Source organism: Salmo salar, unplaced genomic scaffold (genome assembly GCF_905237065.1).
Source record: "Salmo salar unplaced genomic scaffold, Ssal_v3.1, whole genome shotgun sequence".
Taxonomy (NCBI): Eukaryota; Metazoa; Chordata; class Actinopteri; order Salmoniformes; family Salmonidae; genus Salmo; species Salmo salar.
This window is the reverse complement of record NW_025550065.1, coordinates 40,977-45,865: the sequence shown is the minus strand read 5'-3', so window position 1 is coordinate 45,865 and position 4,889 is coordinate 40,977. Positions and strand designations below refer to the sequence as shown.

The 4,889-nt window shown below is 43.3% G+C and overlaps 1 long non-coding RNA gene across 1 annotated transcript; it reads right to left on the bottom strand.

Moving 5' to 3' along the window:
• Window positions 1-465: 465 nt before the first annotated feature.
• Window positions 466-2,287, bottom strand: LOC123739087 (uncharacterized). The gene is made up of 3 exons (XR_006767624.1): window positions 2,277-2,287; window positions 2,030-2,095; window positions 466-746 (listed from the first exon to the last, which is right to left on the bottom strand). It is a non-coding gene; the product is annotated as an uncharacterized lncRNA (long non-coding RNA).
• Window positions 2,288-4,889: the final 2,602 nt, after the last annotated feature.

The window sequence follows — 4,889 nt, the reverse complement described above, 5'->3', positions numbered from 1 at the left end:
ATATAAAACATTCTTCAGACTGTTTCAACAACAGCTAACCGAACCTATTATAGGGGAGAGAAATCTGATGTTTATTCATTTAAAAACAGATACAAACATCAAATCAAATGTATTTATATAGCCCTTCTTACATCAGCTGATATCTCAAAGTGCTGTACAGAAACCCAGCCTAAAACCCCAAACAGCAAGCAATGCAGGTGTAGAAGCACGGTGGCTAGGAAAAATTCCCTAGAAAGGCCAAAAACCTAGGAAGAAACCTAGAGAGGAACCAGGCTATGAGGGCTGGCCAGTCCTCTTCTGGCTGTGCCGGGTGAAGATTATAACAGAACATGGCCAAGATGTTCAAATGTTCATAAATGACCAGCATGGTCAAACAATAATAAACATATAGAAAAGTAAACTGCATAATGTAGCCTAAATATGGCTTTATAGGCACTGTTCTGTAATGCTTCAAGTTTTAAAAAGTACAGCATATGCATAATGCCAGGTTTGAGGTAAAAGTATTGTCTTTGCCAGTTGCCATCAACTACTTTTCTGTCTCGTGTATCCTGTCAGGGCCGACTGATATGCTTACCAATCTCCTGACCACCGCTCGATCCATTCATCCACAGGAGAGCTATGGTGACTGGCTGTTGGATCAACTCTTCTCCCTTGGCTGGAGGATGAATGGTGACCACGATGGAGGCTTACATTCTGAGAGGAACCTGGATGTTGACCGTGAGGGAGGCTTGCATTCAGAGAGGAACCTAACATGCAAGCATAAGAAAGCAGGTGAGAAATATTCACATTAGCACTGTAGGAAGTAGCCGTCCCCAGCAAGTGGCTTTCCAAGTGGAGATGAAGGATCAGTAAGGCAACTTTTCAGTTCAAAAGTCTATTCAATCTACACAGGATCCTGGGAACACTGCCTCAGCATATACTTAAAACATGGCTAGAACATGTTCCAACCCAGTCAACACAAGTCACACTTACATAGGTTTCAGTTACCCAACAAGTTGCTATTGACGTTCTCATCGATGAGGCTGATTTTTGTACGCTCTCGAACAAGTACATCAACATTTTCCCCAAGCTTATTCTATACTTTTGGGTCGTTCCATTTGATTAGAATCACTTTTTGACTGCACCACTTTTGATTTGAATGAAACTTTCCATACATGTTTGCCTACGGTAGAAGTGGTCAGAAAGTGTCTTTTTGGACCCTAATGACAAAACAGATAGGAACAGAAGTGCTCTATTTTGACTGATTTTGCATATCCCATTCAGTTTATGCAAAAACTTGTAAACTCTTTATTATTTGTTTTACCTTTAACATCAATTATCAAAAACATGTCAACTCTATTTTTTCGGCTGTATCTTAAACCCTAATTGACATATTCTGAGGTGAATGTGTTGTGCCCACCGTCCGGTTGAGACACAGCATACTCTTGCCAATACTTTTTGTAAGCTTTCAAATTATATCATACTCAACCGTTTACCTTTTCCAGTGATGAAGACATGGATGTATGGTAGGGTATGCAAAATCGTCAACTTTGGGCACCTCTATCTCCTGAATGTTTGGGCTTTTTGGATCAAAACTCACTTTCTGACATCTTCTACCATGGGCAAATATGTATTGGAAGTTCTGTTCAAATGAAAAGGGGTGTGGTCAAAAAGTGATTGAAATCAAATGGAATTACCCTTATCAATTACATATGGTAATGAATTATGTCACATTCTGTGAGAGTTTCGAAATACACCTGTCTGTCCACCCTTATCACTTTGACTCCCAATTTTACTAAGGTTATATTGACGCAGGCTCACAGGCCTGTGTACAATTGCATGATACATTTGAGTTCACTACCCAGCTCCTATAAATAACATAACACATTTTCATCTAGATGATTCCAATCAGAACACAACATGAAACTGTCTACGTCTGACACTTTTCTAAAAATAAAAATACATATACAACTCTATTTGAAATACTGGGAAATCATTGGTGCAATTGTAAAAGTAGCCTACCATGAGAGGCTAGCATAGCTCGACTTACCTTCAATTTCATTTGGCCTCTTCTTCTGCTTCTCTGACCACTTGTAACCAACTACAGTTATTTTTACTGTAACCAGAAGAAAGTTGTAAATAACTGGAAATCCAATCAAATGCATCTAAATATTGACATGTAGTGTGTTATTCTGTGTGGTCGTTTTTAATTCCAATGCTAGCTATACATATTACACAAAACTTTGAGGGAATACATGCCATTTTCTTTTCCAGTGGCTTGTGATTGGTGTCCTTACCCGAGTGTCTGAGTCTTTCGGAGGTTCACGATGGAGAGACTTCGTCCAATGCTTTGCCTGAACAATGCTCTTCTTCATCAAAATGGCAGCAGGCTCCCTGCATTTCCCGCTTCCTTTTGAAGCTCTTTTCACATGCACCCGCTTGGTCCAGGCTTCAGCTCCCTATATCTTGCCGATTCTCTCTCCCTTATAGGGGGCTGTTGCTTCGTATTCTGGCAGTTCACAGAAGCATCTTTCCTCTTCATCGTCAGAACGCTGTGCATCTTCCGGATCTGTGTAAGACCTGTTGAACATTACGTCATTTTCATATTCACAGGGCTTGAAGTAGTGCACGTTCACTGGATTCAAAGGAAAGTTGACATTCCGCTTGGGTTTCGGCAGAGAATCGACACATTTAAGAATGGGTCGAATGATCCTGGTCTCCGAGCTGGATCTGGGACTGGCCTGTGGACCTTCCACTTCCTCTGGAGGACACCCAGATCGTCTACGAGTCCGGAGGGTTGGAGTCGGGACAAAGCTGCTCTCCCAATCTGAGAACACCTGCTGCCTCGCAGTAACTTTTGGGCCAAAATGTCTGTTGCCATGTTGCGGTGATATCCTAGCCAGATTAGGGAAAGCATGACTAGCTGGGCTATAACCATTGGGACTGGCAGGCTTGATAAAAGGTTTGGGCTTGTGTGCCACTCTTGCAGGTTTGTTCAGCATTTGTGATTCAGGTGAAGCACTGGGAGATGTCTCTTCTCTGTTCTCTCTCATTCCCATCCTTTGAAACCTCTGGAGTCCTCAGAAGCTTCGGAATCCTTGGCAGCTTTAGCTTGGGGGGCAGCGAGTCGTGCTCACGCTCACTTTTTGACAACGTTCCTTTCTCAGATTCAACACCTTCGGAATCTTTGACAACATCTGTTGGGATGTCAAGTCGCTCTCTGCCTTACATTTTAGTTTCTTGCATGAGTCAGGATTCTTAGAGACCATTACACCTAAACCCAGAGGCTCTCCTCTATCCTCCACCCACTTCTGCCTTGGTGGGGAACCTTCCTCTCTCTTCCAGCTTGGTGGGGGAACCTTTACTGATAAGATATTTGGGCAAGGACAGCTTTTTCAATCTGACTTTTAGGGGTTGAATTCTTTGCTTGTGTTTGACACCGTTCCTCTGCCTCTCTTTGACAACAGGAGACACTGACTTTGCAGGGGAGTGGTGTCTGCTAGTTTTGTTCGGGGATTTTGTCTTTGGCATTTTGGGGACTTCCTCAGTATGTGTTGAGCCATTTGTGGAAGGCTTTTTGGGGATGTTTATGGAGAGTTTGAGAGGAACAGTGGTAGTTGAGGATCCCAGCACATGGAGGGTTTTCACCCCAGGGCACGGCGGTGAGTTTCTACTGCTGCTGTCCTTGTCTCTTTCCACCAACTGGCATTGTAACTCTTTGGAGTCATCAGAGCTCCTGCCTTCAGTTTCAGTTGAATTTCTCCTCTTCGGTGGCTTATTGTCCCTGGATTGACTGCCCTCACGCTCTTTCTCAGTTGATGATCCCCTCTTCTTGTCTTTGCATCGATTTTCATCACTCTCAGTCAAATGTCTCCTCTTGTGTGACGCATGTGGCTTCTTGTCCCTGCGTTGATTATTCAAAGTTGCCTTCACCCCAGAGCTCTTAGGGGTTGGGATGGTGACCGTCCCCTCTCTGCTCTACCATGACGTTTCTTGGGCTTTTGTCTGTCAGATGATGCTGGATTGAGGGTTTCCTCCTTTTCCATTTTTTCTTTTACTTTTTTCTTTGACTTGGAGGTTTTGTATTGAGTGACAAAGTCAGCAACTTTGCCATACTTATCTGCAGGTGAACCACAGTCCTCTATAAGTGAACACCACTTGTCTGCTATGATGTTAGCGCTTAACTTAGAGGGGTTTTCAACCTTGGGAAGTGGTAATGTACTCGTCTTACAGTCTTGGTCCTTCTCTTGCCATCTTTCCCTATCCTCAGAACCAGGACTGACTTTGCTTTGGGTAGTATGTTCTTGGGCTGACTCACAGGGTGCGTTCGCATCAGTTTCCAGGCTCTGTCCTTTTAACATTAGAAGCATGAACCTCAATCTGAGCATGTTGTTCATTAGGGTTCTCCTCTGTCTCCTGATCTGAATCCTGAATTGTATCTAACCAGAAAATAAAGTCAGTGATCGTTGTGACACCTATACAATGCTGCATTTCTCCCTCTGTCTTATTGTCACTGGATTGATTGTCATCCCAATCTTCTTCAGTTGATTGTATCTGCTTCTTGTCCCTGCATTGATTGTCCACAGTCGCCTTCCCCCAGAGTCCTTAGGGACCTCTTCTGTCTCCTGATCTGAATTGTCGCTTGTATCTGACAGGGTAAAGCATTGAGCGATTGTTATGCATCTTGTACCTTGCTGCAATCCTTTCTCTCTCTGACAACTGGTGCATAGGCCACTTTCAAACCCGTTGTCACTTTCAATAATACAAGGACAGTAGCAGGACTTATCTAAGCTGCCACTTCCTATATTCTCTAGTTGCTTTGTTTTTGTCTTGTCTTTGTTTTCAGAGCATGGTTCATGGGACCCGAGTTGGAGGTCAGAGCCATTTTCGATCTGGCAAAACAGTCTCAT